Source organism: Moschus berezovskii, chromosome 4 (genome assembly GCF_049115385.1).
Source record: "Moschus berezovskii isolate FMDL1 chromosome 4, NW_MosBer_1.0, whole genome shotgun sequence".
Lineage (NCBI taxonomy): Eukaryota > Metazoa > Chordata > Mammalia > Artiodactyla > Moschidae > Moschus > Moschus berezovskii.
In genome coordinates, this window is record NC_142463.1 from 66,970,232 (window position 1) to 66,978,203 (window position 7,972).

A 7,972-nucleotide genomic window follows, 5' to 3' on the forward strand; every position below is an offset into this window, starting at 1 on the left:
GAGTTCACTCAAACTCATGTCCACAGAGTCGGTGATGCCATCCAGCCATCTCATTCTCCGTCGTCCCCTTCTCCTCCCGCCCCCAACCTTTCCCAGCATCAGAGTCTTTTCCAGTGAGTCAACTCGTCGCATGAGGTGGCCAAAGTATTGCAGTTTCAGCTTTAGCATCAGTCCTTCCAATGAACACCCTGGATCGATCTCCCTTAGAATGGACTGGTTGGATCTCCTTGCGGTACAAGGGACTCTCAAGAGTTTTCTCCAACACCACAGTTCAAAAGCATCAATTCTTCGGCGATCAGCTTTCTTCACAGTCCAACTCTCACATCCATACATGACCACGGGAAAAACCATAGCCTTGACTAGACGGACCTTGGTTGGCAAAGTAATGTCTCTGCTTTTTAATATATTATCAAGGTTGGTCATAACTTTCCTTCCAAGGAGTAAGCGTCTTTTAATTTCATGGCTGCAATCAGCATCCGCAGTGATTTTGGAGCCCAAAAAAATAAAGTCTGGCACTGTTTCCACTGTTTTCCATCTATTTCCCATGAAGTGATGGGACCAGATGCCATGATCTTTGTTTTCTGAATGTTGAGCTTCAAGCCAACCTTTTCACTCTCCTCTTTCACCAAGAGGCTTTTGATTTCCTCTTCACTTTCTGCCATAAGGGTAGTGTCATCCGCATATCTGAGGTTATTGATATTTCTCCCGGCAATCTTGATTCCAACTTGTGCTTCTTCCAGACCAGCGTTCTTCATGATGTACTATGCATATAAGGTAAATAAGCAGGGTGACAATATACAGCCTTGACGCACTCCTTTTCCTATTTGGAACCAGTCTGTTGTTCCATGTACAGTTCTGACTGTTGCTTCCTGACCTGCATACAGGTTTCTCAAGAGGCAGGTCAGGTGGTCTGGGATTCCCATCTCTTTCAGAATGTTCCACAGTTTATTGTGATCCACACAGTCAAAGGCTTTGGCATAGTCAATGAAGCAGAAATAGATGTTTTTCTGGAACTGTCTTGCTTTCTCCATGATCCAGCGGATGTTGGCAATTTGATCTCTGGTGCCTTTGCCTTTTCTAAAACCTGCTTGAACATCTGGGAGTTCACAGTTCACATGTTAACTGCTATAGTCATCATGTTTTACTTTATATTCTCAAACGTTATTCATCTTATAGCTGAAAGTTTGAACCCTTTTACCAACCTTTCCCTATTTTCCCCACCCTCTCAGCCCCTAGCAACTACTTTTCTATTCTATGTTTCTGTGAGTTTGACATTTTTTAGATCCTATGTGTAAGTGACTATGCAATGTTTGGCTTATTTCACTTAGCATAATGCCTTCAAGGTACATCCATGTTATTGTAAAAGCAAGATTCCTTTATTTTTTAAAGCTAAAATATGCATATATATATACACACACACGCAAAGTCACATCTTTACCCATTCATCTGTTGCTGGACACTTAGGTTGTTTCCATATCTTGGCTGTGGTGAATGATCTTAGCTGAAGTTTTAATTCAGCTTAAACTAACAGATATAGAGGTAAGTTACCACCCTCCCACCTTTAACTGAAGTTTGAGCAGATCTTTAAATAAACCTCTCTTTGAATTGTATCAACCATAGATAACAAATACAACCTTCACTATGAAGTGACATCACTTGTCTAATGGCTTTTGCATGGATTCCTACTACTTTAAAAATTTTTTTCAACATGATGAACATTTATCATTAAAACTGTAAAATTCTGCCTAGACTTTTTTATTTCAATTTGGAAGAAAATGTCATTTATTTGTATATAAAATGCTTTTGTGTATGCTATGTTTTTGTGTGTGCTACGCTTTTGTGTATACTTAGTTTTCTAGCACTGACGATTGCGAATTCAATTTTTCAGGTCTGCAAAATAAAATGTGATTTAGTACGGTAATTTACTTAGAATGGTGGGGAAATGTTGTATTTTGGTTAACTAAGTTAAATGAACTATTCCTATTCACCATAAGAAAGAGACTGATTCTCAAAATTTGGCCAATATTCTAACAAGACTTAATAAAAGTTTATAAATCTGTCTTGATTTCATTGGGGCCTTGAGTTCTTAGAAAGTCATCATTACAAACATTAAAATCATTACAAATTCTCATTATACAGTGTGACCAGGGTAGAAGTTATAAGATCCTAGCCATTATCCGTGAACAGAAGTTACGGGGATTATTTTAATGGCATTGTTGGAAGAGACCTAGCTGGGTCCTAGACAAGCTGTGAATAGTTTATTTCAGTTACCTCCTTTCCGCCCTCATCAATATCTCCATTCTATTTTTATGCTTTCCTCCTCCCATTTCCTGTCTCTATTCCATCCCCCAAATTCCTCTAACTTGCTTTTGTTGTGGCGGTGGTTTAGTCGCTAAGTTACGTCTGACTCTTCTGCAACCTCATGGACTGCAGCCCACCAGACTCCTCTGTCCATGGGATTTCCCAGGCAAGAATACAGGAGTGAGTTGCCTTTTCCTTCTTCAGAGCATCTTCCCAACCCAGGATCAAATCGGAGTCTCCTGCTTGGCAGGCAGATTCTTTACCACTGAGCCACCTGGGGAACACCTAACTTGTTTTATGTTACAGCTGATCACTGCTAACACAGATATTAGTTAGGGATGAGGATAAGATTGCCACAATCCAGGAATATGTATTTGTCCTCTCAAGGAAGCTACTTATATAGCTGCTCCAACACCCCCTTCTCTCCCACCCATGCCTGAGACAAATGAAGAAATGACTTATGCTTCATGGTGGTTTAGTCGCAAAGATGTGTCAGACTCTCACTACCCCATTTACTGTAGCCCGCTATGCTTCTCTGTCCATGGGATTTCCCAGGCAAGAATATTGGAGTGGGTTGTCATTTCTTTCTCCAGGGTATCTTCCCAACCCAGGGATCAAACCAGAGTCTCTTGTGTCTCCTGCATTTAGCAGGTGGATTCTTTACCGACTAAGCCACCAGGGAAGACTTATGCTTAATTTAATACAAAAAGCACTTACTGGTCTGACCCCTGCCTTTGTAGTTCAATCTACAGTGTTCCTGAGCACAAACCTACAGCCAGCTTTAATTTCATCTCATGCTGTCTTGGCATCCCACATGCTTTTTCTTCTACCTGGTAAAACCTAACTTGCACCCACCCCACCTCACCCAACCCCATACCACAATCACCTTCACCTCAATGACGGCCCTTTGAGGAGGGCTCAAATAAATACCACAGGAAGAAGCTCTCCCAGGCCTCCCAGTCCACTTTAGATGCCCCTCCTCCACACATCCCTGGCACTCTAGGTGCTTTAGGACACTTACTATTTCATACGATAATTATTGGTTCCTTTCTCTGTTTTTCCCACTAGCTAGACTGTAACCTCCTTACAGCCTTATCAGTCTTCATATTTTCAACATCTAGCAAATTGCTCCGGACTCACAGCTCATTAAGGCTGAACAAATGAAAGATTACAAGGAAATGAAGGAGGTTTGGGATACAGTGTTTCAAGGAGGGTGGAATTTTTTAATGCTGGAAATACTCATTTAAAATGTTGTCAACCTCCACTGTAGAATATAGGACTTAATATACACAGAGTCAATAGCACTATAAAGTTTCCTGGGTTTTTTGTTTAAAAAATTCCTGATACCAGCTTATTAACTTTTCATTTGTTCCTTTCTCACTAAAGAAGAGCACAAAGCAATCCCATTATTTAGGCTTCCCAACTGTCTAAGTTCCAGATAAATAGGCTCACCGAGTCTGTGTGTGCTTTTATGCGCTTTAATCAATATATTTCCCAGTTTGAACAAGACAATAAATTAATTCCTGTCTTTTTTAAACTAGTTTCCACTTACTCAAAGATGTCACTACCGAACTTGGAAGTAGCCTTGAAGAGTGAATAAAACAGATTCCTTGAAGTAGTACCCTTGCAAGTTTTAGTCCTGACTCTGCCTCTGTAGACTTGGGAAAATTACATAACATTTATGGACCTGTTTCCTCACCTATAAAACATAGGAGTTAGATCAGTTGATTTTTAAGCTCCCTGTCAGTTTTAAAATTCTATTATTGTATAAATCTTTAATTCTAACATACAGCAGGTAGACCCTAAAAAGTGCTAGAAATGACAATGCTGTACTGTCACACAAAGAAGATAATCTCCATCACAGGCAATTCATTTTAAAATTCACGACCAAGTCAAGTTGGCACGCACTACATCTGAGAGGGCAAGAGTAATAAATGCACCTACGGAAAGAGCAGGAAGCAAGGGGAAGCAGACCCATGCACTCTGTGAGACAGTACACAGCCTAAATGTATTTTCTCACACTGATGTATTTTAAATTTGTGACTATGAACAGCTTGAAGTTCTTTGGAACAAACATCGTCTCGTCTAAGGTCACTCCTGAAGGAACTGCAATAATAACATTTGGCATATGTAGATAGAGTTCTCTGCAAAGTGGAGCATGGAGAATTATACTCTGCATGTTCCAGAAAAGATGATCCATGATTCAGGTGAAAAAAAATGTCAGGTACATTTTTGACAGTGGCAGCAAACCCAAGCACTATAACCATACAATCAATATGGACGCCCTCATTAAAATCCCCAAGTAGCTTCAAGTTTGATTTTCAGCAAGTCTGGACAGGAATAATGGATTTCGTGGCCTGGAGGAACATTAGAAGTTTTAATAAAAGGAACTTAGAATTACCAGTGCTGGCCCTGGTTCCGTGGAAGCCCTGGCTCCCTCTATACAACAACACAGGATGAACCTAATTCCTTGCCTCAGATTCTTGTTATTCAATTTAAAATGCCATTTTATAGACAGCCTGATAATTTCTCCTCAAAAATACATTCATAAAAATTGCTTTAAAATTCTGATCAATGTTTTCAGTTCACATAGATATTAAACTGAATTTCCTAAAGCCTGAAAAGCTAATTATGCATTCAATTAGAGTTTCTTAATAAAGATTAAAACTCTGAAGTCTATTACAAGCACATATTTAATTCAACTGCCATTTTATCCATGCCATGGAAGTGTAAGTGGTAACAATGAATATAAATTATAATACATGCCATAGAAAGAATGCTATTTGTCCAAGTGCGTTGCTATAAAGAATTAAATTTTGCTATCAGTTCCACAATCTAGTTAAAATTGGTATTCTTTATTTGGTCTTTCAATGTAGTCCAATTTCCTACTTTGAAAAACAAATTCTAGGGAATAAAGAAAAGAGATTAATTTATCATTAAGACTCTGCTTAATTGAAGTCAATTCCGAACAAACTTGAATTCAATTTCTGCTCATTAAATTGAATGTGCTCTGCGTTCCTCTCTGCATTGCTTTGAGCAAGCAGCTGAGAACAAGGGACTAACATCAAAATTATTAAATTGAGGAGATTTTATTTGGTCTTCACATGCCAGAGCCGCTTTGATGAGGAGCTGTTTTGGCACTGAAAGGAAAGAAGAGCAGCTGGAGGAAAAATCAAATGAAACTAAGCCTTGGAAAATTGAAGAAAACGCAAGCTTAATAATATTTAATAATTAAATTTCCACAAACAATAGCGGCAAATGAAGTAATCTGCAAAGTCTGTGAACTCATTTGCATAATTGATGCCGGTCCCCTGTAAATGAATAATGAAGATAATAAAAGATGTTGCTAAAAATGGGCACAATAACAGCAAATTTCATCAAGCCGCGCGCTCTGATTAATCTGCTCTTGCAAATCAGCAGCGAGAGGGGAGCGCGTGATTAACCGCACCGAGGCCGGCAGCGGGCGGCGGCGCTGCCCTTTCTCCGCGGGTCTCCGGGCGCGTCCCGCCCGCTCCCCGCGCCGCCCGCGCGCCTCTCGCCGCAGCTGCCGCTGGGGCCGCCCCGGGAGCGGCTCGCCCGGGCGCGCCCCCGCCGCCCGCCCGCCGCGCGGGGTTCACGCCCCGGCCGCTGCGCCGCTGCCTTTTGTCGCGGCTGCGTGCGGGGTGACGGCCGCCTTGCCCCGCGGTCCCCTCGCACCTCCGCCCCGGGAGCTTCCCGCCTGCGCCTGGTAGGGGGCGGCCCCGGAGGCGCTGAAGTCCCCGCTGCCCCCGCTCACTCGTCCGATGCAGAATAAACTGGGAAACAATTAGCTAGCCGGGTGGGAAGGTGGTGGGCTACTCCAAGGCCGGCGGCCTGCGTTCCCCCGCCCTCGAATGGGGCTGGGGGTCCCGGCAGTTGGGAATTTCTAATTAGGAGGGAAGAGGAGAGGGGCCCGGTGGGCCCGCCAGGGCAGCCGCTTTCGGAGAAACCAGGAATGGCGCTGTGAGATGCGCGGGGCCCTGTTCCACCCAGCTCCCCGTCACGCACAAAAAAGAACGGGCCTTGAAAGAGATGAGTTTATTATCCCCTTTTAAACGACTATTCAGAAGAGATCAGGAGAGAAAAAAAATAAAAAATGCTTCCCACCCCACCAATTCTCTTCCCTTGAAGAAAAGAGAAAGAGAAAGCAACCCACAAAGGTAAGCTGAGCATTTTCAGATTTTGTGGGTTTTGCTTTATTTGTTTGTTTTTTGAAGAATCAAAATAACATTTTCCAGTTTGCGACTTACATTTTCGTGTGCTTTTTTTCCTCAGGGCCAACACAAGGGGCTAATAAAATCTCTCAGAGCTGTAGTACTCAAATACATGTTGTGTGGGAGTTTGTGAAAGCAACTTTGCTGAGTACAAACCCGAGACGATGAAACTGAAAATACTTCGAAAATCACAGGATCCTCTCCCAGTCACGGCGCCACACTTTTCCAGCTTTCTAGGATAAAGTTGTCTCAGGAAAATAAAAACTGTTGATAAACCATCGTTCCAGACTGTTACTTATTTTACAACTCTCCGTTTGCAATCGATCATAGCTCGGGCCTAACAGAACTGACTCGGGCTTTTCATTTGTTTATAGTGTGTGCAGTGTTTTATACCTCAAATGTACCATGTCAGCTATGTAATAATGCGTTATTTTTGTTCGCATCCTGGATCCACCTCTGCAGTGGCTTTTGTTTAAAATAAAAGCCGTGATTATTTTCCATTACTACAGAATGGAAACTTCGATCCTAGACATCTAACATATCTTAAAAATCCAGTTGGGAAAAGTAGAGAGGAGCTCATGTTTACTTCATTTGTAAAGTGCAGTTGACTATTTAACTGGACCAGTTTTAATCCAATGTAATAAACCACTAGGTTGCTTCTGCTTCAGAAAAAGCCAGTATGCCACCCTGAGGCCCAAATCCCATCTTTCACAGTGTCAAGTAAACCTGTGATTACCTTGTTTTTGCTAAATGAATAGCTCATACAGTGGCAGTTAATTTTTCTGGTGCAATAATCACATTGTAATTTTCCCTAATTCCTCTAAGTACAAAGAAATCCTAATATCATGGAATTGTGAGCCAGAGGCAACCTCCTTACTTTACTTGGTAGAAATGGAGACAGAATTAAGTACTGCCCACTCTCTTCTGGTCTCACCCTCCACACTCCAGTTTTCCCTACTCCCAGGCCAGTGGTCTCTCTCCACCCCTAACCTCTTGTACAGATCAAGGGAAAGAAACTGGGAAAGGACTCCAAAGCAATGTTTCAGGAACCACAGGGAAACCAAGGAAACGCAGTGACAGAATTCACCGGATGTGGGAAGGGTTCGAACAATAAATCCAGATGATAAAATGAGTTTTCAAAGAATCAGGAGCCACATGATAATAGGGAAGCTGTGCCAAGGGCAGAGGTTGTGTAAAAACTAATCTGGAAAAATATGGACTGTGGCGAGAAAATAAGTGGTTTATATGATATGTAAAACATCGGACCAAAGTTAGAACAAGAGAAGAAAGGAAAAGTCCATGGGATGTTTGTAGACAGGCAGATGGAGAGGATACGTGAATTGGTGTCCAAAAGATTCCTTCTGTGATGCTTTTGAGGAAGAAAGGCTGACATACCGGCTCATGAGAATAAACTGGTATAAAGAGGCTAGAGACTCAGA

General features: G+C 42.0%; 1 long non-coding RNA gene across 1 annotated transcript; it reads left to right on the top strand.

Annotated features, from left to right (window-relative positions):
- The first annotated feature begins 5,802 nt into the window (after positions 1-5,802).
- Positions 5,803-6,809, top strand: LOC129541225 (uncharacterized). Its single transcript, XR_008682788.1, has 2 exons — positions 5,803-6,479; positions 6,595-6,809. It is a non-coding gene; the product is annotated as an uncharacterized LOC129541225 (long non-coding RNA).
- The last annotated feature ends 1,163 nt before the right edge of the window (positions 6,810-7,972 follow it).